Below are 24,702 nucleotides of genomic sequence, written 5' to 3' on the forward strand. Positions count from 1 at the left end.
TGCTTATGCATTTTTCTCAAACCTTCTGGCAGCACAGTGCTGGGCACAGTTTGTTTTCACTTGGAGGGACGTCCAGGACACCTGGAATCAACTGCCCCAGAGGTGGAAACACAGCCCCACCATTTGCCATGGACTAATCCAGACTGCACTGGAAAAAGGTGAAGCTCCAGAACACCTGCAATACATCGATGACATAATTGTATGGGGCGACACAGCAGAAGAAGTCTTTGAGAAAGGGAAGAAAATAGTTCAAATCATTTGAAGGCTGGTTTTGCCATAAAAGAAAATAAAGGTCAAGGGACCTGCACAGGAGATCCAGTTTTTAGGAATAAAATGGCAAGATGGGACGTCATCAGATCCCAATGGATGTGATCAACAAAATAGCAGCTATGTCCCCACCAACTAATAAAAAGGAAACACAGGCCTTCTTAGGTGTCATGGGGTTTTGGAGAATGCATATTCCAAATTACAGTTTGATTGTAAACCCTCTCTATCAAGTGACCTGGAAGAAGAACGATTTTAGATGGGGCCCTAAGCAACAACAAGCCTTTGAACAAATTAAATGGGAGATTGTTCATGCAGTAGTCCTTGGACCAGTCTGGGCAGGACAAGATGTTAAAAATGTGCTCTCTACTGCTGCTGGGGAGAATGGCCCTACCTGGAGCCTCTGGCAGAAAGCACCTGGGGAGACCCGAGGTCGACCGTTGGGGTTTTGGAGTTGGGGATATCGAGGATCCGAGGCTCGCTATACTCCAACTGAAAAAGAGATATTGGCAGCATATGAAGGAGTTCGAGCCGCCTCAGAAGTGGTTGGTACTGAGACACAGCTCCTCTTAGCACCCCAACTGCCAGTGCTGGGCTGGATGTTCAAAGGGAGGGTCTCCTCTACACATCACGCGACTGACGCCACGTGGAGTAAGTGGGTGGCACTGATCACACAATGAACTTACATAGGAAACCCCAGTCGCCCAGGAATTGTGGAAGTGATCACGGACTGGCCAGAAGGCAAAGATTTTGGAATGTCGCCAGAGGAGGAGGTGGCACGTGCTGAAGAGGCCCCACTGTATAATAAACTGCCAGAAAATGAGAGGCAATATGCCCTGTTCACTGATGGGTCCTGTTGCATTGTGGGAAAGCATCGGAGGTGGAAAGCTGCTGTATGGAGTCCTATAGGACAAGTTGCAGAAACTGCTGAAGGAGAAGGTGAATCGAGTCAGTTTGCAGAGGTGAAAGCCATCCAGCAGGCATTAGATATTGCTGAAAGAGAGAAGTGGCCAGTGCTCTATCTCTATACTGACTCATGGATGGTGGCAAATGCCCTGTGGGGGTGGTTACAGCAATGGAAGCAGAGCAACTGGCAGCGCAGAGGTAAACCCATTTGGGCTGCCGCACTGTGGCAAGATATTGCGTCCCGGCTAGAGAATCTGGTTGTAAAAGTACGTCACGTAGCACGTACCCAAGGGTTGGGCCACTGAAGAACATCGAAACAACGAACAGGTGGATCAGGCTGCCAAGATTGAAGTGGCTCAGGTGGACCTGGACTGGCAACCTAAGGGTGAGCTATTTATGGCTCTGTGGTCCCATGATACCTCAGGCCATCAGGGAAGAGATACAACATATAGATGGGCTCGTGATCAAGGCTATCCTGGTTTCAGGTGGGATAGAGTTAATTGTCTTCCTAGTAGCTGGTGCGGTGCTATATTTTGAGTTCAGTATGAGAAGAATGATGACTGTCGTGGTTTAACCACAGCCAGCAACTAAGCACCACGCAGCCGCTCACTCACTCCCCCCCCATCCAGTGGGATGGTGGGATGGGGGAGAAAATCGGGAAAAAGAAGTAAAACTCGTGGGTTGAGATAAGAACGGTTTAATAGAACAGAAAAGAAGAAACTAATAATGATAATGATAACACTAATGAAATGACAACAGTAGTAATAAAAGGATTGGAATGTACAAATGATGCACAGGGCAATTGCTCACCACCAGCCGACCGACACCCAGCTAGTCCCCGAGCGGCAATTCCTTGCCCCCACTTCCCAGTTCCTATACTAGATGGGACATCACATGGTATGCAATATCCTGTTGGCCACTTCGGGTTAGGTGCCCTGGCTGTGTCCTGTGCCAACTTCTTGTGCCCCTTCAGCTTTCTCACTGGCTGGGAATGAGAAGCTGAAAAATCCTTGACTTTAGTCTAAACACTACTGAGCAACAGCTGAAAACATCAGTGTTAACATTCTTCACATACTGAACTCAAAACACAGCACTGTACCAGCTACTAGGAAGACAGTTAACTCTATCCCAGCTGAAACCAGGACAGTATCCACCCCTCATTCTATACCATTGACCTCATGCTCAGTTCCCATACCTTTAGTTACATTAGTTACATCCTGATCAATCATCATCACCTTTCCATCCCTTTGAGACATATGAACAATATATATATCTATACACACACAGAGATATCATTCCTTTAGTTTATAGGTTATGTTCATAAAATGTTCATTGAGTTCATTTAGTTCCCGACTCTGGGCTCCATCTGTCATACCAGTCTTTCTGGGCAGGAGGGATGGTGCAAAGTCCTCTCAGTCGGTAGAGCAGAATTGGGCTTCAGTGCAGTATGACGAGCAGATGACATTGGACGCAGCAGGAGGATAGTGTGCACTGTTGGATTGTTGCATGCTGGAGTCAGTTCTGGTCTCATCACTACTGCGCTTTGCTCAGTTTTATCACAGTTCTTTCTTGCTTGATCTAAGTGATTCTTACTGTAGTACTATGGATATAGCATATAACAATTATAGTAATGATAACATACAGTGGCAGGGTTATATAGCAACTAATATCATACAGTTCAATTCTGCCTATTCTCACCTAAAATCAAATCCCCTTGAGGCACACATCGGACTTCCCCAACTTTTCGCATCACCCACCAAGTGCACCCAGGCCCTTGAGCAAAAGCAATCCCACGAATGGGTTTACCTTTGCCTGAGGCAGGAGTAACCCAGACTGTTTTCCCTAACATATTTTTCATGTGCACTACAGGGACTTTATCCCCTTCTACAGTATGTAAAAATTCTGATTGGGCAGGGCCACTCCGATTGGCAGATCCTCTGGTGTTGACTAACCAGGTGGCTTTTGCTAAATGTGTATCCCAATGTTTGAAGGTTCCGCCCCCCCATTGCTTTCAATGTAGCTTTTAACAGTCCATTGTATCGCTCAATTTTCCCAGAGGCTGGTGCATGATAGGGGATATGATACACCCACTCAATGCCATGCTCTTTGGCCCAGGTGTCTATGAGGTTGTTTCAGAAATGAGTCCCGTTGTCTGACTCAATTCTTTCTGGGGTGCCATGTCGCCACAAGACCTGCTTCTCAAGGCCCAGGATAGTGTTCCGGGCAGCGGCATGGGGTACAGGATATGTTTCCAGCCATCCGGTGGTTGCTTCCACCATTGTAAGCACATAGCGCTTGCCTTGGCGAGTTTGTGGGAGTGTGATATAGTCAATCTGCCAGGCTTCCCCAAATTTATATTTCAGCCATCGCCCTCCATACTACAGGGGCTTTAACGGCTTGGCTTGCTTAATTGCAGCACATGTTTCACATTCATGGATAACCTGCGCGATAGTGTCCATGGTCAGGTCCACCCCTCGATCTCGAGCCCATCTATATGTTGCATCTCTTCCCTGATGGCCTGAGGTATCATGGGCCCATCGAGCCATAAATAGCTCACCCTTAGGTTGCCAGTCCAGGTCCACCTGAGCCACTTCAATCTTGGCAGCCTGATCCACCTGTTGGTTGTTTCAATGTTCTTCAGTGGCCCGACCCTTGGGTACGTGCTATGTGACGTACTTTTACAACCAGATTCTCTAGCCGGGACGCAATATCTTGCCACAGTGCGGCAGCCCAAATGGGTTTACCTCTGCGCTGCCAGTTGCTCTGCTTCCATTGCTGTAACCACCCCCACAGGGCATTTGCCACCATCCATGAGTCAGTATAGAGATAGAGCACTGGCCACTTCTCTCTTTCAGCAATATCTAATGCTAGCTGGATGGCTTTCACCTCTGCAAACTGACTCGATTCACCTTCTCCTTCAGCAGTTTCTGCAACTTGTCCTATAGGACTCCATACAGCAGCTTTCCACCTTCGATGTTTTCCCACAATGCGACAGGACCCATCAGTGAACAGGGCATATTGCCTCTCATTTTCTGGCAGTTTATTATACAGTGGGGCCTCTTCAGCACGTGCCACCTCCTCCTCTGGCGACATTCCAAAATCTTTGCCTTCTGGCCAGTCCGTGATCACTTCCACAATTCCTGGGCGACTGGGGTTTCCTATGTAAGTTCATTGTGTGATCAGTGCCACCCACTTACTCCACGTGGCGTCAGTCGCGTGATGTGTAGAGGAGACCCTCCCTTTGAACATCCAGCCCAGCACTGGCAGTTGGGGTGCTAAGAGGAGCTGTGTCTCAGTACCAACCACTTCTGAGGCGGCTCGAACTCCTTCATATGCTGCCAATATCTCTTTTTCAGTTGGAGTATAGCGAGCCTCGGATCCTCGATATCCCCAACTCCAAAACCCCAACGGTCGACCTCGGGTCTCCCCAGGTGCTTTCTGCCAGAGGCTCCAGGTAGGGCCATTCTCTCCAGCTGCAGTAGAGAGCACATTTTTAACATCTTGTCCTGCCCAGACTGGTCCAAGGACTACTGCATGAACAATCTCCTGCTTAATTTGTTCAAAGGCTTGTTGTTGCTTAGGGCCCCATCTAAAATCGTTCTTCTTCCAGGTCACTTGATAGAGAGGGTTTACAATCAGACTGTAATTTGGAATATGCATTCTCCAAAACCCCATGACACCTAAGAAGGCCTGTGTTTCCTTTTTATTAGTCGGTGGGGACATAGCTGCTATTTTGTTGATCACATCCATTGGGATCTGATGACGTCCCATCTTGCCATTTTATTCCTAAAAACTGGATCTCCTGTGCAGGTCCCTTGACCTTTATTTTCTTTTATGGCAAAACTGGCTTTCAGAAGGATTTGGATTATTTTCTTCCCTTTCTCAAAAACGATTCCTAGTGTACTGGACATCCCTCCAAATAAAGGCAAATTGTGGACAACACTCTGCTGCCAGAGGGATTGAGAAAAACGCATTAGCAATGTCAGTTGTGGCATACCACTTGGCTGCCTTTGACTCTAGCTCGTATTGAAGTACTAGCATATCTGGAACCGCAGCTCTCAGTAGACTTTCGCACTGGCCATATGGGACTATTAAAGGGTGAGTGAGATTTGCTGATCACTCCTTGGCTCTCCAATTGGCAAATCAACTTGTGGATGGGAATCAGAGAGCCTCGGTTGGTGCGATATTGCCGCCGGTGCACCGTCGTGGTAGCAATTGGCACTTGTTGTTCTTCAACCTTCAGCAACCCCACAATCGAAGGGTCTTGAGAGAGACCAGGCAGGGTAGACAGCTGTTCAGTGCCCTCCGTCTCCAAGGCAGCTATACCGAAAGCCCATCGATACCCCTTCGGGTCCTTAAAATACCCCCTCCTGAGATAGTCTATGCCAAGGATGCACGGAGCCTCTGGACCAGTCACAATGGGGTGTTTCTGCCATTCATTCCCAGTTAGGCTTACTTCAGCTTCCAATACAGTTAACTCTTGGGATCCCCCTGTCACACCAGAAATACAAATGGGTTCTGCCCCCTTATAACTTGATGGCATGAGAGTGCACTGTGTGCCGGAGTCTACTAGAGCCTTATACTCCTGTGGGTCTGACGTGCCAGGCCATCGAATCCACACAGTCCAATAGACCCGGTTATCCCTTTCCTCCACCTGGCTGGAGGCAGGGCCCCTCTAATTCTGGTCAGAGTGTCCAGTATTCACTTCTCGTAAGATTGGCTCAGAATTCCCTTCAAGAGGATCAGAAATAAGATCAGCCCTTCTACTCTGTTTGGAAACTGGAGCGGCATTTTTCCTGGTAGAATCCCCTTTTGTGGTGTTTTTTCCTTGAAGCTCATGTACCCGTGCATTTAGGGCCGAGGTAGGTTTTCCGTCCCATTTCCTCATGTCCTCTCCATGATCACATAGGTAAAACCACCCGGCACCTCGCGGTGTATACCTTCTATATTCTCTCTCTTGGGCAGAAGAACGCTCACTCCTAATAGCTGAGACATTGGTCCTTACAAGTGGGGAGTAGGACATATCCTCTTTGATTTGTTGGACATCCTGGGACAGCTTCTCCACAGCCGATATGCAGGCTTGTAGGGAGGAGGAGAGATTTTCTTCATATTTATGGAGTTGGCGAGCCACTTCATCCACTGTCGGTGCCTCTTCATCCTTCCAGGCCATTATTGCCAATGCATTGGCATAGGACGATGGTGCGCTCCATGCAAACTTCCGCCACATGGGTCGTGTGCATTGGACTTCGTCTGGATCTTTGGGTAATTGTGGGTTGTCCGGGTCATGATGAATCGTCTCTAGCACAGCTAATTCCCTCAGATATTGGATACCTCTTTCCATGGTGGTCCACTTGCTTGATTGACATATAACATCTTCCTTAAAGGGGTACCTTTCCTTCACACTTGACAGGAGTCGCCTCCAGAGGCTGAGGACTTGTGTCCCTTTTCCAATCGCCTTGTCAGTGCTACCTTCCCTGGCAAGCGATCCCAGCTGCTTGGCTTCCCTACCTTCTAATTCCAAGCTATTAGCCCCATTGTCCCAGCATCGGAGGAGCCAGGTGATATAATATGCTCACCTATACGGCAGCCAAAATCTTTTCGCATATCCCGCAGCTCACTCAAGGATAGGGACCGGGTTATTACCTCTGGTTCTGCCTCTTCCTCCTGTTCCCGTGATGACCCTGGTTCACCTTCATCCTTCGCTAAGCAAACTGATTTTTTTGTATATTTCTTTTTCTGTACGGGGGCAACTGATGCTGGTGCAGGTTGGTCCGCTGGTTCAGTTGCAGTATCGCTCGCCGGGTTTTGGATAACCGCAGTGTCTGTTGCCGAGGTTTGGGTAGCAGCAGCACTTGTCGCCGGGGCTGGAGGGACCGCAGTGCCCGTTGCCAAGGTTTGGGTAGCTGCTGCACTCATTGCCGGAGCTGGAGGGGCCGCAGCGCCCGTTGCTGAGGTTTGAGTGTCTGCGGTGCTCATCATTTTGTTGTTAGGTCCAGAGGCTTTCTCTTCCCCTTGAGGGTACTGAGTGGTGTCAAACAGGGCTCGATAGGCATGGGCCAGGCCCCAACAGGTTGCAGTGATTTGTATCTCTCTGGAGCTGGCGGGGTGATAGCATACCTTTTCCAAATATTTTACTAGTTCTTCTGGATCCTGCACTTGTTCAGGGGTGAAATTCCAAAACACTGGAGGTGCCCACTTTTCTAGGTACTTGCCCATACTACCCCACACACCCTGCCACTCATAATTATCCAGCCTTGGGGCAGATCTCTGGGTGATCTTCTTAAATAGTTGTTTAACTGAGACAAGGGGAGTCAAAAGAATCTCAGTAGACATAATAAAGGGGGGTGAAAGATGATGTTTAGTGCTTACATTGTTGAAATTAGCTGAGGTAGAGACAGTCCTTGATAAGAAGAGCTGGTCCCAAGAACCAGCCAATGAGGTAAAGACAGTCCTTGATAAGAAGCAGGAGCAGGCCCCAAGAGCCAGCTAAGACTGGTCTTGCGGCTTGGGTGAATACCAAGAAATCACTGAGCCTGCGCAAGGAAAAAGGTTACTAGTGGTGACGGAGTCATCTATCTTCATCTCTGTGACCACCAGACGACCACCATAAAGAGGCCCTGCGCAGGCGCAGTTGGGAGGGGACTATGGAAATGACCTCTCGGAGCTAATTTTAATATGAAGTGGGGATAGGTCGTGCATATGTATAGGCATATTGTGAATATGTAATACCTGACTGTATAAACTTGAGGCGAACTGCCGAGTCGGGCGCGCACGACTTTGGTGGGACTACCCCCCGTGCCGCCCAGCGCTGAATGAACACACCTACTTTACAATCTCACTGATTGTGGAGTCTGTTTTCCGCACGTCAGTTTGGCAAGCCAGGCAGGAGACTCTGCTCGGCTGCAGGACCGGCTGCGGAGCGGACGCCCCTAGGCGCACCCCGAGCACTTTCCTCGGAGGAGCCTCCACTGCCAGCCACTCACCACGGGAGCAGACAAGAACCTCCTGAAGCCGCGGACCAAACGGTATGTGTCTCAGAGGGAGCCTATAAATCGTACGGGCTGGGGCAGCTGGTAAATCAGACAGAGACGTCTGGCGTGCAGTGTAGTCCCCGTATGGGAGGAGGGTACCTTGTGTGGAGGGATTTGCTGACCGATAGAGCAGCCGCCAGCGATCTTGGGGGTAGATCGAGCAAATCCGGGGTGACCACTGCATCCCAGTATCGGGAGCCAGGATGGACCTGTCGATGACTGGTATATAAGAGGCAGGAGAAGGGTAAGTGCACCCCCTCGCAATTGCGCTTGGTTTATGGGGTAAGCGGACCCCCTCGCAATTGCGCTTGGTTTATTTTTGCAGCTGCTGAAAGGTTGTCAACTGGAGCAATGACTGTATGATGTGAATGTTTGGAAATTTATGTTAAAGATTTTGTGTGGGTGTGTGGAAATGATTTGTTGAAATTTATAGGTGTATGTATGTTTGTTAATGTGTGAATGTCTTTACGTATTAATAGGGGTGATTCCCTGCTTTGTATGTGGGCTTGCAACTGGACTATATAATAATTGGTATCCGGCTTGGGTTTTGTTGAAGTGTAAATCTTGTGGGAGAAGGTGGTACTGTACATCTAGCAGACGGAAACCAGACTGCCTTGAGTGTTTTCCCCAAATTCCACACTTTTATGATTGGGAAAGAGCTCACTAAGAATCCGAAATAGTGAGATTGATGTGTAAAGGAAAATTTAACTCCAGAAATTTGGGACGTGTGGGAGGAAAACTGGGGGAAGACTATAAAGAAGTGTAAGAAACGATTTGCATGGAAGCTTATTAAAAGGAGAAGCCAAAATCAAACTTAAGAATCATTAGGAGGAGCTATAAAATGGGAAACAATCAAGGAGGAGTACTGAGGAAGAGTCCTCTGGGTTGTGTAATTGCCCACTGGAAAGATATTGTTGGGACCGGAGGTACGGAAAATAAAAAGAACCTTATTAAGTATTGCAATCAATGGTGGCCGTTATATAAGTTAGAAGGTGATGCTAAGTGGCCACTTAATGGGTCAACAGATTATAATACTCTATTACAACTAATGCTGTTTTTAAGGAGAGAAAGAAAATGGGATGAAGTTTCATATGCAGACATGTTTTTCACCCTCCGAAACCATCTGGAGTAGTAAAGGGACTGTGGAATGGTACCCCCACAGGACCCCATGGTGCTTGCACCTGAGCGAGAGAACAACAAGGAGCTTAGAGGTAAACTGAGGCGGTGTTGTTCGGCATGTAGTATTGGACAAAGATGTACAAAGACAAATAAAATCCATCAGGCACCGGAACAAGATCTAACTGATTTGTTTAAGCCTCCCCCTCGACCACAGGAACAGGATGCAGACTCGGATAGAACTCCAACCCCCCCGGACAGCCCTGTATCTTCCTGTACTAGGAAGAAAACTACCTCAACAGCTTTACAAGCACCTCTCCGAGAGGTGGTGAGGCCGGATGGTAGAACGATGTTAATCAAAGTACCCTTTCTACTGCTGACCTAGGGGAATGGAAAAAGGTTGCTAAAGATTATAGGAGTGATCCGGTAAGTGTAACTAAACATTTCCAATTTATTGTAAAACAGCATAACCCTGATTGGAAGGATATACAGCTATTATTAGAATATATGACCGAAACAGAGAAACAGCTGATTTTAAAAACAGCAGGGAACCTAGCTGAAGATCATTATAAGATTACAGGAGGGGACATTAAGGAATATTTCCCTCTCCAAGACCCAAAGTGGGATGTTAATAGATCTGCACATATGGAAAGATTGCAGGGGTATCAGGAGTGGATTATAAAAGGAATGGAGAGAGCAATCCCCAAAACTATAAATTGGTCAGCTTTATATGCAGTTAAACAGAGTCCTTCCGAGTCTCCATCTGAATTCCTGGATCGACTGAGGGATGCAATGCGCCGCAACACACAGCTGGATCCTGGGTCAGAGGTAGGAATACAACAATTGGTCTCCCTGGTTTTGGGTCAATCTACAGGGGATATAAGGCGCAAACTTCAGAAATTACACCCTACAGAGAGTAGGAATTTAGAAATATTATTGGATGAAGCATGGAGAGTATTTAGTAACAGAGAGGAAGGATATAGGCAGGGGCAAAGAAAATTAATGGCTGTTATCCAGGAAGAAAGAGGAAGAGGGCCTAGGCGAGGCTTGCCCCGACTGGGCAAGGATCAATGTGCTTTGTGTAAGAAATTCGGTCATTGGAAAAAGGAATGCCCAAAGAACAAGAAGGAGGATCAGAGGGCTCAAACAGGAAGACCGGTAGCCCATGTGAAGGGAGATTGACAGGAACCTGGGGAATCTACCCTAGCAGATCCACTGGTTATAATTAAGCTAGGGAAAACACAACAAGAAATAGAATTTTTGGTAGATACAGGAGCAACATACTCGGTTCTGAACCAAGCTTTGATGCCCCTGGGAGATGATTATGTCATGGTGAAAGGAGCGACTGGCCAAAGTGAAAAGGCATATTTTTGTAAACCTTTAGAATATAAATTAGGAAAACAGTGGGGCATTCATAAATTTTTATATATGCCCAACTCCCCAAAGGCACTTTTGGGAAGGGACTTGTTGGAACAATTGGGAGCAAAAATTGTATTTGAAAAGGGAGAAATTACTCTGGAGGTAAAAGATCAAGAATATATTCAAATATTGAGCCTAACCTTAACCAGTCTCCCCCTAGAAGGAAGCATTAACGAGGACATCTTAAACCAAGTGTACCCAGGGGTATGGGCTACCGATGCACCTGGAAGAGCGCAAAGTGCCCCCCCTGTTGAAGTTAGGATCAAGGAAGGCCGAAAGCCGGTAAGAATTAAACAATATCCCCTAAAGAAGGAAGACAGAGAAGGAATCCGGCCGGTGATAGAAAAATTTTTGCAGTTGAGGTTACTGAAAGAGTGTGAGTCTGAATTCAATACCCCTATATTACCTGTTCGGAAGCCCGATGGGTCATATCGGGTGGTCCAAGACTTACGGGCGGTGAATAAGATAACTGAAGATCTTTACCCGGTAGTGGCGAACCCATATACCCTGTTGACTGTATTAACACCTGAATTGACTTGGTTTACTGTTTTAGATTTGAAGGATGCTTTCTTTTGCCTCCCTCTCCATGAAGCCAGCCAAAAATTATTTGCATTTGAATGGGAAAACCCCAAGAGTGGTCGAAAGACCCAGCTCACTTGGACGGTGTTGCGACAAGGATTTAAGAATAGTCCTACCATTTTTGGCAATCAGCTTGCAAAAGACTTAGAATCCTGGGAAACCCCGTCTGAGGAGGGAAAGCTGTTACAGTATGTGGATGATATCCTGATCGCCACCAATACAGAGAAAGATTGTATGACATGGACGGTGAGTCTGTTGAATTTCCTGGGACTTCAAGGGTACCGGGTATCCAAGAAGGCGGCACAGGTAATGCAACGCAAAGTGAATTATTTGGGCTATGAAATTAGTGCAGGACAAAGAACTTTAGGACAAGCCCGTAAAGAGACAATATGTCAAACTCAGAGACCTCAGACAGTGAAAGAGTTACGAACTTTTCTGGGAATGACAGGGTGGTGCCGATTGTGGATCTATAATTATGGATTGCTTGTTAAACCACTGTATGCGCTAACAGCCACTGAGCAGCAACACCTTGAGTGGAATAAGGAGACCGAACAAGCCTTTGAGCTACTGAAAAAGGCTTTGATGTCGGCCCCGGCCTTAGGACTCCCAGATGTGAGTAAGCCGTTTCTTCTTTACTCCCACGAGAAGCAGGGCATTGCCCTGGGAATATTAGCACAAAACCTGGGCCCATATAGACGGGCAGTTGCCTACCTCTCTAAGCAGTTAGACACGACTGCAAAAAGTTGGCCTGGATGCCTGCGGGAGGTTGCGGCTGTGATACTAAATATACAGGAAGCCCGAAAGTTTACTCTGGGCCAGAAAATGACTGTTCTGGTGTCTCACACAGTATCAGCAGTACTGGAAGCAAAAGGTGGACACTGGCTCTCTCCACAAAGATTCCAGAGATATCAAGCTATATTGGTAGAGCAGGATGATGTGGAGATTGTAGTCACTAACATTGTCAACCCAGCTTCTTTTCTCAGCAGGAACACAGGAGAACCAGTACATCACGACTGTTTGGAAACCATCGAAGCAACATACGCAAGCCACCCAGACCTGAAAGACAGCCCCATGGAAAACAGGGAAACTTGGTTCACAGACGGAAGCAGTTATGTCCTAAATGGTAATCGACATGTGGGATACCCCGTCACCACCAGCCAAGAGGTAATAGAATCAGGGGCTTTGCCCGTGAACACCTCCGCACAGAAGGCAGAAATAATTGCTCTAACCCGCGCCCTGGAATTGGCCCAGGGCAAAGTTGTGAACATTTATACAGACTCAAAATATGCCTTTGGAGTTGTACACGCACATGGAGCAATTTGGAAGGAGAGAGGACTATTGAGTTCTCAGGGGAAAAATATCAAACACGCAGAAGAAATTCTGAAGTTACTGGAAGCTGTCCAGCTCCCTAAGAAAGTAGCAATTATGCATATTAAGGCACACCAGAAAGTGAGCTCAGATTTGGAAAAAGGGAATGAGCTGGCGGACAGAGAGGCAAAACAAGTGGCCAAAACAAAGGTAAAAACAGAAGGGGCCTTAATTCCTGATAGGCAGATTTCCCTAGAAGGTAAGCCAGAATACACTAAGGAAGATCAAAAGCTCATTAGAGATTTAGAAGGGTCATATAATGAAGAGGGGTGGGCTCATACCCCAGAGGGAAAGCTAATCATTCCCTCTTGTTTATTATGGCATTTGATATGGGAGGAACATAGGAAAAGACATTGGGGGACAGAGGCTCTGTATAAACATTTGATAAGAGAAATTGTGGCTAGAAATTTATACACCACGGTGAGACAGGTGACACAACAGTGTGATCTCTGCCTCCAGACTAATCCTAAGAATACCCCCAAGCCGGAAATGGGCCAGATCGGAAAAGGCAATGGGCCTGGACAGCAATGGCAAATTGATTTTACAGAACTTCCAAGAAAAGGGGGGGTATCGATATTTACTAGTATTAACTGATACCTTTTCAGGTTGGCCAGAAGCATTCCCAACAAGAACGGCTAAAGCTCAGGAGGTAACTAAAATACTGGTACAAGAGATAATACCACGTTTTGGGGTTCCAGCAACCATATCCTCTGACAGAGGACCACATTTTCTCTCAAAAATAGTACAACAAATTAGCCGCCACTTCGGTATAGATTGGTAACTTCATACTCCATATCACCCCCAGTTGAGTGGTCAAGTGGAAAAAATGAACCACTTAATCAAACAGCAAATTGTGAAATTAGGACAAGAAGCAAATCTGACATGGCCTCAGTCTCTCCCTTTAGCCCTTCTGCGTATACAAACAAGACCAAGGGCGAAAGAAGGACTGAGCCCCTTTGAAATTCTGTATGGACAACCCTATGGGATACAGAGAGGGGTGTCTGTACAAGCGGGGGATGAAATTATGACTTCTTACATGGTAGCATTAGGTAAGCAACTTAATAAAATCAGGAAGCATGTGGTAGGGACTTGAGGGAGAGGTTTGGATGAGCCTGTACATATGTCGTGGTTTAACCCCAGCCAGCAACTAAGCACCACGCAGCCGCTCACTCACTCCCCCCCATCCAGTGGGATGGGGGAGAAAATCAGGAAAAAGAAGTAAAACTCCTGGGTTGAGATAAGAACGGTTTAATAGAACAGAAAAGAAGAAACTAATGATGATAATGATAACACTAATAAAATGACAACAGTAGTAATAAAAGGATTGAAATGTACAAATGATGCGCAGGGCAATTGCTCACCACCCGCCGACCGACACCCAGCCAGTCCCCGAGCGGCGATTCCCTGCCCCCCACTTCCCAGTTCCTAAACTAGATGGGACGTCACATGGTATGGAATACCCTGTTGGCCAGTTTGGGTCAGGTGCCCTGGCTGGGCACGAGAAGCTGAAAAATCCTTGACTTTAGTCTAAACACTACTGAGCAACAACTGAAAACATCAGTGTTATCAACATTCTTCACATACTGAACTCAAAACATAGCACTGTACCAGCTACTAGGAAGACAGTTAACTCTATCCCAGCTGAAACCAGGACAACATAATATACAACCAGGAGATTATGTGTATATAAAGTCTCTTACAGGAAAAATCCTGGAGCTGCAGTGGGAAGGAGCATTTCAAGTATTACTCACCTCCTTTACTGCAATCAGAATCAAGGAACAGAACGCCTGGATTCATCACACCAGAGTGAAAAATACACCCAAAACTCCATGGAAAGTCACCACAAAACCCGATGGACACTTAGTTTTTACGTGGTAATATAGGCAACCATGGGGACAAGGACCGTAGCATGGGATGGGAACATGTTTGTTCAACTCACAAGATGATACTTAATAGAGATTTTCTGAGGTATGGTAAAAACTAACTTTCTGGTTGCCAAATTTAACATGGCTAAAACAACTGTTTGTGCCAACAAATATTTTGAGAGAATGCTAGATAGGGAAATGATTTATTAGAAGTACTAGGACTAGATATAGTAAAAGAATTTACTATTTTCTAGAAAAGGGGGGACTGAGACAAGGGGAGTCAAAAGAATCTCAGTAGACATAATAAAGGGGGATGAAAGATGATGTTTAGTGCTTACACTGTTGAAATTAGCTGAGGTAGAGACAGTCCTTGATAAGAAGAGCTGGCCCCAAGAACCAGCCAATGAGGCAAAGACAGCTCCTGATAAGAAGCAGGAGCTGGCCCCAAGAGCCAGCTAAGACTGGTCTTGCGGCTTGGGTGAATACCAAGAAATCACTGAGCCTGCGCAAGAAAAGAGGTTACTAGTGGTGACGAAGACGAGTCATCTATCTTCATCTCTGCGACCACCAGACGACCACCATAAGGAGGCACTGCACAAGCGCAGTTGAGAGGAGACTATGGAAATGACTTCCTGGAGCTAATTTTAATATGAAGCGGGGATAGGTAATGCCTATATATAGGCGTACTGTGAAACTCTATGTATATGTAACACTTGACTGTATAAATTTAAAGCGAACTGCCGAGTCAGGCACGCATGACTTTGGTGGGACTACCCCCCCGTGCTGCCCAGCGCTGAATGAACATACTTACTTTACAATCTCACTGATTGTGGAGTCTGTTTTCCACACGTCACTGTACTATAACATCCTGTGAGGTATGCAGCTTTTCAGCCTCTTTAACTGCTCTAGTGAGGGAAAGGACCCCCTTTCTCCCAATCTGAATATCTTCGCTCCATCTCTTTAAATGCAGTGGAAGAGAATAATAGTGGCCTAGCTGGTCCCTGTGGCTCCTTTTGAAACACGCCACAGTACGAGGCATGTTCAGCAAATCCCCATTCCACCCTTAATGGATCTCATGGGTGCAATGGGCCTAGTCTCTGATAAGCCTTAAGCTCATCTTTCAGAGTGTTAAGGGCTTCTGTATGTTGCAAAGTCCAATCCCATTTCCTATTCTTTCGGAGCAAGCCATAGAGAGGGCAGGCAATCACTGAAAACCCTGGTATATGTTTTCTCCAGTAGCCCAAAGTACCTAACAGCTACTGTAATTCCGTTTTATTGCCTGGAGTCTGTCCCTTTTCAAGAGCTGATAGAGTGTCATCAGGTACCGCAACTGCTCCAGCTATCCACCATGCCCCCAGGAATTTGACTTCTTGTCTAGGACCTTGACATTTAGAAGATAGGATGTCTAGCCCATTCTTGACTAACAGATTCCACATGTCCTCAGCCACTTGCCCTTGTTCCTTGTTATCCCCACCGACTAGGATATCATCTATATATTGATATATGTGAACGCCTGATGGTACTTCCACAGCATCAAGGAGCTTGGCTAAAGCATTGTGAGCAACAGTGGGGGAATGTGTATATAAGGCTCTTTATCAGCAGACCATTGGCAGGTATTCACCATGCGGACTGGGCGGCCTGAACCCCAAACCGCAGCTTCTAGTTTTTAGCCCTTCCAGTTCCTCTCGCAGTGCCGCGAAAGGGTCCCTTTTCTCTTCCCGAGCGGGCGGGCGGGTTTGCTTCCCTTTGGTCTCTAGCTTTCCCCTCCAGCAATCCCACTCCCGGATGCCGCCAGCAGACTGCCCGTGCAGCACGGCTCCCTCGGGGTGCCCCCAGTGCCAGTGCCTTCTGCCAGAGAGCGTTCCTTCCGGGATCGTAGTTCCGACCCGATTGCCCGCGAGTTCGAGACCGCTCGGGGCGGGGTTTACAACCGGCTGGGCGGACCTTCCTGCTGCCCTGCGTGCAACAGCTCGGCTCCGCCCATCCCATCTCGCGCCTGTGAACAACTATGCTGTGCAGTACTTCCGCCCAAGTCATTACATGTGCGGGCGGCCTCTGGCGGTTCTGCTGGTTGCGCTCAATGACCCCCAGGATTCTTTCTCTGAGGGACTGGATGTGTATCTTTAAAGCATCCTGCAGACCTCTAATAAGGGGTCTGAGGTGGCAGGGGTCCACCGGTGCAGTCATCGGTATCCCTTGCTGCCCTCTATTGTACATGGCCTGAACACAGGTGGCCTTTTGCACTCCCTCCGTTAACTCTGACAGTCCCTTTACCTAGATAGTAACACGCTCTCCTCTCTCCTTGGGGTCCACACCCCCAGCCCAGTAGGCTACTCGGGACGTTATCGACTGATCACCCGCCGGTCCATCACTCAGAAACACTCCCGGTCCCCAGTAACCTCTTGCTTCGTCATCACTCAACAGTCTCCGATCTCCCCCCAGTTAAAGAAACTCTCCACAAATACTCAGTTTCGGTTTCACCTGGCTTGCGCGAAAACTTAGCTTGTAACTTGCTGAGTTTGTGTCCCGATCAAGGGGTTGTGCGAATAGTGGTTCGGGGGCTCCCACCGTGCGGACCCATGTGTCTTTCTGTTTTAATAAGGAGTTGCACGTCCCTTTCCTCCAATTCCTCTACCTCTTCAGACTTGTTTTCATCAGAGTCTCCCCAGATGTCCCCATCCCAATCCTCAGGGTCCATACCCGTGATTAACTTTCAGATTTGGGTAATACTGGGGGGCTTTTTTGCTTGTGCCAGCATAATTTCAATCTTTCGTTCCAATGAACACGTCCGCTCCTTTCCTCATCTCAATTCCACCTTCAGACAATCTATTTCCCCTTGCTTTTTAGCAGAATCACTCTTTTGGTTTTGTGCTTGAATCAAGCAGGCGCCCAGGAGGGCACACACACTGCCTTTGCCTTTGCCATCTCGACTACTTCCGCAGCATAGCTCTATTCTCTCCATGACCGCTGCTGGGTTGGACCACTTCTCCTTCGCCCATTCCAGACCTGGGGGAGAAGGGCTGCAGCTGTGCTTCCATCATAATTCCTCTATTAACATCATCCTGCCGACTACGCCAATTTAAAATGTTATGGAGGCACACACAATGAAATCCAACAGGTGTTAAAGCTCAGATTTATTCTTCCGTAGAAAAGTTAGTTAGAACTCCGATAACATTACTGAACCACAGGCTCAGTGATGTAAGGGGAATTAGTACTACACAGCTGACTTAAGAATCCTTAAGGTTCAAAAGTGATGACTCAAAATGCGCATATCACTCACCTACAAGATGAGGGCTCTCTCCCTTGAGGAGTTACCTCGGGCGGTGCCCCGACCCAAGGGGGAGTCCCAAACTGCAGACCTGCTGCTCTAAGGAGGACTGATTCTAACATGTCCTCTGGCGGGACACCGTTTATACCCTTATCAAATCTGATCTGTGGTCATTTAATCTCTATTGGCCAAAAAGGTCACCTCAGTGTACCTGGCATGTCTCGATTGGCCAGTTCAATTTTCAACCTGCGGCGTCTAGGGCTTGGGGTTTTTTTTCTCTTCTCCCTGCCTCGAGAAGTTTCGTTTCCTGCTGGGGAGAGTGTACTGCCACAGCACCAAGTGCTTACAATGGTGGAAGCAACCACCAGATGGCTGGAAACATATCCCATGCCCCATGCCACTGCCCAGAACACTATCCTGGGCCTTGAGGAGCAAGTCTTGTGGTGATATGGCACCCCAGAAAGAATTGAGTCAGACAACGGGACTCATTTCCGAAACAACCTCATAGACACCTGGGGCAAAGAGTGTGGCATTGAGTGGGTATATCACATCCCGATACAATTGACAATTGTACAATTGAGCGATACAATGGACTGTTAAAAGCTACATTGAAAGCAATGGGGGTGTGGAACCTTCAAACATTGGGATACACATTTAGCAAAAGCCACCTGGTTAGTCAACACCAGAGGATCTGCCAATTGGGGTGGTCCGCCCAATCAGAACTTTTACATACTGTAGAAGGGGATAAAGTCCCTGTAGTGCACATAAAAAAAAATATGCTAGGGAAGACAGTCTGGGTTACTCCTGCCTCAGGCAAAGGCAAACCCTTTTGTGGGATTGCTTTTGCTCAAGGACATGGGTGATGCGAAAAGATGGGGAAGTCCGATGTGTGCCTCAAGGGGATTTGATTTTAGGTGAGAATAGCCAGGATTAAACTGTATGATATTAGTTCCTATAAAACCCTGCCACTGTATGTTATCATTACTATAATTGTTATATGCTATATCCATAGTACTACAGTAAGAATCACTTGGATCAAGCAAGAAAGAACTGTGATAAAACTGAGCAAAGCGCAGTAGTGATGGAACCAGAACTGACTCCAGCATGCAACAATCCAACAGTGCACACCATCCTCCTGCTGCATCTAATGTCACCTGCTCGTCACACTCCACTGAAGCCCGATTCTGCTCTACCGACTAAGAGGACTTTGCACCATCCCTCCTGCCCAGAAAGACTGGTATAACAGATGGAGCCCAGAGTTGGGAACTAAATGAACTCAACGAACATTTTATAAACATGGCCCATAATCTAAAGGAATGATATCTCTGCGTGTGTATACATATATATATCTCTCTCTCAAAGGATGGAAAAGGTGATAATGATTGACCAGGATGTAACTGAAGGTATGGGAACTGAGCATGACATCAATGGTATAGAATGAGGGGTGGATACTGTCCTGGTTTCAGCTGGGATAGAGTTAACTGTCTTCCTAGTAGCTGGTATAGTGCTATGTTTTGAGTTCAGTATGAGAAGAACATTGATAACACTGATGTTTTCAGTTGTTGCTAAGTAGTTTTTAAACTAAGCCAAGGATTTTTCAATTTCTTATGCCCAGCCAGCGAGAAGGCGACGAGACCAGTGCCTTCCAGCTCAGGGGGCAGAGTACCCTGAGGATAACTGGTATCACTATTAAAGACTGAGGCAAAGAAGGCATTAAGTACCTCAGCCTTTTCCTCATCTCTAGTGGCAATGTTCCCCTCTGTATCCAGTAAAGGATAGATATTCTCCTTGGGTCTCTTTTTATTGTTAACGTATTTGTAAAAACATTTTTTTATCTCTTACGACAGTGGCCAGATTTAGTTCTAGTTGAGCTTTTGCCTTTCTAATTTCCTCTCTGCATGACCTAACAAGATCCCTGTACTCTTCCTGAGTTGCCTGCCCTTTCTTCCAAAGATGGTAAACTCTCCTTTTTTTCTTGACTCCTAGCAAAAGCTCCCTGTTCAGCCAGGCTGGTTGTTTTCCCCAGCAGTTTGTCTTGCGGCACATGGGAATAGCCTGGTCCTGAGCCATTAAGATTTCCTTCTTAAAGAATGTCCATCCCTCCTGGACCCTTTTGCCCTTCAGGACTGTCTCCCAAGGGACTCTCTCAACCAGTGTCCTGAACAGGCCAAAGTTTGCCCTCCAGAAGTCCATAGCGGTGGTTTTGCTGACCACCTTCCTTACCTCACCAAGAATAAAGAATTCTATCATTTCATGGTTGCTAAGCCCAAGATGGCATCTGACCATCACACCTCCCACCAGTCCTTCCCTGTTTGTAAACAGTAGGTCTAGCAAGGCTCCTCCCCTGGTCGGCTCACCTACCAGCTGTGTCAGGAAGTTATCTTCCACACACTCCAGGAACCTCCTAGACTGTTTGCTCTCTGCCATGTTGTATTTCCAGCAGACGTCCGGAAAGTTGAAGTCCCCCACAAGAACAAGGGCACACGATTGTGAGACTACTGCCAGCCACTTGTAGAATGATTCATCTGCCTCTTCAACCTGGTTGGGTGGTCTATAACAGACTCCCAGCACAATATCTGCCCTATTGGTCTTTCCCCTCATCCTCACCCAGAAGCAGTCCACCTTATCATCACAATCGTGGAGCTCTGTACAGTTAAAACACTCCCTAACATAGAGAGCCACCCCACCACCTCTCCTTCCGTGCCTATTCCTTCTGAAGAGCTTGTAGCCATCCATTGCAGCACTCCAGTCATGGGAGTCGTCCCACCATGTTTCTGTGATGGCGACTAAGTCACAGCTATCCTGCTGCACGATGGCTTCTAGCTCCTCCTGTTTATTGCCCATGCTGTGTGCATTGGCATAGATGCACTTGAGCTGGGCTATCGATGCCGCCCCCAGGCTCATCTCTGGTGAGCCTAGTTTTATCCCATTCCCTCTTCAAACCTAGTTTAAAGCCCTCTCTATGAGTCCTGCCTTTTCACGAGCAAGGATTCTCTTACCTCTTTGAGATAGCTGGATACCATCTGTCACTAGCAAGCCCGGTGCTGTGTAAACCTCCCCATGATCAAAAAACTCAAAATACCACCGATGGCACCAGCCTCTGAGCTACGTATTAACCAGGTGTGTTTTCCTGTTCCCTTCAGTATATTTCCCTGCCACTGAAGGGATTGAGGAAAACACTACCTGTGCTCCCGATCCTTCCACTAATCGCCCCAATGCCCTGAAGTCCCTTTTGATTGCCTTTGGACTTCTCTCTGCGACCTCATCACTGCTCACCTGCACAACCAATAGCAGGTAATAATCAGAAGGCCAAACCAGACCAGGGAGTTTCCTAGTAATGTCTTTTACCTGGGCCCCAGGGAGGCAGCAGGCTTCCCTGTGGGATGGGTCAGGTCTGCATATTGGACCCTCTGTCCCCCTCAGAAGGGAGTCGCCTACGACAATTACCCTCCTTTTTCTTTTTTCAGAGGATGTGAGAATGCATGGGGTAACTGACTCAACCTAGGCAGCCCCCTGAATAGGCCTTTATCTACACCCTGCTCTTCATTGACCTGGTCCTCAAGTTCCAGAGCCCCATACCTGTTGTGTAGGGGCAACTGGGAAGGTGAGGGAGACTGGGAGGGGATTCACCTGCCTCCCAGAGCAGGGACCTGTATCCATTCCCCTCCATCTCTTAGGTCCCCTCCTGCCTGGTGGCAAGAGGGCAGGGGAACCTCTGCTTCTTGCAGAGCCTCCATCTGCTGCCGCTGCCTCTGCCTCAGGGATGGTAGGGTGTGGGCCCACCAATCTATCTCCCTCTCACACTCCCTGCTATTCCTTAACCTTTGCACTTCCTCCTTCAGCTCTGCCACCAGGCTGAGCAGATCATTCACCTGGTCACACTGCACACAGGTGTTGTCTCTGCTGCACTCTGGTACCAGTGATAGGCTCAGGCACTCCCTGCAGCCAGAAACCCAGACAGCTGCATGTTTGCTTGGGAGCTCTGTCTGGGTCACCACATTTTTCCTGGCAATGACTTTCATCCAAGTGGCAACCATAGCTGGGTCTCCTTCTGAGAGGACGATGCCCACCAGTTGAGCAGCCTTCTTGAGCTGGAAGGGGGACTACACCCTCCCTGCGCGAACTGCCGCACCACGCCCTTTCTGATACGCCATGTCCTGTTTGCCTGCCTTGTTCGTGGTGGTCCTAGTTGCTGGCGCTCCCCAGGGCCATTTAAATCTCCCACAGTTGCTCCTGGCAACACCCACACTGCGTCAGCCTCTCTCGCGAGAGCTGCTGGCTCTGGACGGGTCTCTCAACTCTTCCTGGGGGTTCCTGGGTTCTGGGAACCTCTTTGTCTGCCTCAGTCTAGCGCTCAGCTGCCGAACTTACCATTGCCACTGCTGGGCTCATCGCCTACGACATGATTTATGGGTGGGGAGAGTCGGGAAGTGACTTCTCAGCCATTGGCCGGGAGAGATCCAAGCAATGGAAAGCCATGGCTGCCCAGGAAATGCTGGAGCTTGACTGCTTTCCCCTTTCTGAAAAATTGGAGGAATATAAGGCGTGTCCCACCCCACCAGGGATGATAAGGGCTCACAATAATTGGCATGATCCTAAATCAGTGGCAGAAAGAATTACAGTATTGGCAAAAGAGCAAGAACAGAGACTGGGAAAAGGAAAGGCAATGGTATGGAGAGTGTTGGGAGCCTCTCTAATGGCAGCCCAACAGTATAGGAGTGTAAGCAAATCTGCTGAAAGCATGAAATCTCTCCAAGACTTTTTGAGGGAGCTGCAAAATCAATTGGTGGAAGAAAGGGCTAGAAGGATAAGAGCAGAGACCCTGTTAGATGTGGAATGCAAAGCGAATCACCAATTTTGTACCGATCTGTTTGATTTATGAGATAGGGAGACAATACTGTGTGAAGCACTTAAGGACCGGAGCGGAGCTAGCGACTCCGATTCCGAAAGTGAGGCTGGTTTTCCATCCCTAGCAAAGAGAGATGACCCTAGAGAACCTTGGTCACTGACCCAAAGGACAGCTTGTTAGGCAGGAGGTTTAGACCCTCTAGAAAGAGGAGATCCAATCAGTACTGATACCCCCAATATTGATCACTTAACTGAAAGCATCCAAAAAACCGCCTGCCTCCAACTCATGCATCATAGACAATTAATCCTGAGGCAACCATCCCCAATGCTATTGATAGCTGATAAAATTCAGTTGCAAGACCGGTTAAGGGACGCCCTGACTCTGCAAGCAGGAAATCCTGCCAGGCCGAGAATGGGCAGAACCCTAAAGTGGGGGGAGGTCGCCCAGGAATTAGTTAATTATGGAAGGAGAATGGGAGTCAGGAGGAATTTATTATGAGCCGAAAGAATTGAGAGGGGAATTCCCCGAGATTTAATGGAGGGGATGCCTGCCATGGCACTGGAGAAGCTTGTCCGTGCGTGGAAGGGAAAGGGGGAAACACCCCCAAAAGAAGGACCACCTACTCGAGTTAAGTGCTGGTTGCCAGGATATGAGACTGCAGTAGAAACTGTAATGATATTGGGACTAGATTTGCTGAAAGGACGAGCCTTTATAGACTCGAGAGGAAGAGAGTGGGTGTTTGGTCTCCCCACCGTGTCTGTGCGGCTATTACAGCCTGCACCTGAACCAACCCTTTCTAAGATTGTTAATGTCAAACCTTACTTGCTCCCCCTAGGGACAAGAGAAGGGATCACTTCGGTGATAGCTGAATTATGGGAGCAAGGGATAGTTGTCTCCGCACACTCGCCTTATAATTCCCCGGTGTGGCCAGTCCATAAACCCAACGGAAAGTGGCAATTGACCATTGACTATTGGCGCCTGAATGCCAACACGGGCCCCTTGACAGCTGCGGTGCCTAACATAGCTGAGCTAATTGCGACCGCACAAGAACAAGCCCATCAAATTTTAGCAACTATCGATGTAAAAGATCTGTTCTTTATGGTCCCTTTGCAGGAAGCAGACAGAGACCGCTTTGTTTTTACATGGGAAGGCGTGCAATTCACTTTTACACGTCTCCCCCAGGGATATCGGCACTTGCCGACAATTGCTCATTATGCATTGGCTCAAGAGCTCGCCGAAATCACTCCTGCAGAAGGGGTTAAGGTATACCAGTATATTGATGATGTATTGATTGGCGGCCCTGATATCAAAGAAGTGGGACAGACCCAAGCAGAGATAATTGCTCACCTAGAAAAATTTGGACTCCAAATTCCAGATGAAAAGATGCAACTCTCATCTTCCAAAGCAAAGTTCCTGGGTATCTGGTGGAGGGGAGGAACAGTGTGCATTCCCCTTGAAACCTTAACTACCCTCGAACAGGTTAAAATGCCTGGAAATAAGAGGGAACTACAACATGCCCTAGGTTCACTCATATTCTGGAGGAAACATATTCCCAATTTCTCTATCATAGCCCACCCCCTCTATGACTTAACACGCAAAAGAGCTGCTTGGGACTGGACCTCCATTCACGAGGAAGCTCTGAAGCTGTTAATCTTTGAGGCTGGGGTATATCAGGCCTTAGGGCCAATTCACCCAACAGATCCACTCCACATCGAGTGGGGTTTTGCAATTCACGGACTGTCCATACATATGTGGCAATGCAGACCAGAAGGCGCGACTCGGCCCATCGGATTCTATTCGCACAGTTTCAAAGATGCAGGAAAACGGTATTCAGTTTGGGAAAAAGGCCTCTTCGTAGTTAGCCTAGCTTTGCAGGAAGCTGAAAGAATCATACGACAGCAATCAATCCAATCAGATAACGGGAGCTACTTTACTGCGGGTTGGTCCAAGAGTGGGTACACAATGAAGAAATACAGTGGATTTTCCACACCCCATACTACCCTCAAGCAAATGGGATAGTGGAGCGTACTAATGGAC

General features: G+C 47.6%; 2 long non-coding RNA genes across 2 annotated transcripts in view; both read left to right on the top strand.

Moving 5' to 3' along the window:
- LOC138683450 (uncharacterized) overlaps positions 1–24,702 on the top strand; it is a 630,921-nt gene that overhangs the window by 30,524 nt on the left and 575,695 nt on the right. The gene's annotated exons all lie outside the window — the stretch shown is intronic.
- Positions 8,615–9,164, top strand: LOC138683448 (uncharacterized). The gene is made up of 2 exons (XR_011322975.1): positions 8,615–8,777; positions 8,951–9,164. It is a non-coding gene; the product is annotated as an uncharacterized lncRNA (long non-coding RNA).

This window comes from Haliaeetus albicilla, chromosome W (assembly GCF_947461875.1).
Source record: "Haliaeetus albicilla chromosome W, bHalAlb1.1, whole genome shotgun sequence".
Classification (NCBI taxonomy): Eukaryota; Metazoa; Chordata; class Aves; order Accipitriformes; family Accipitridae; genus Haliaeetus; species Haliaeetus albicilla.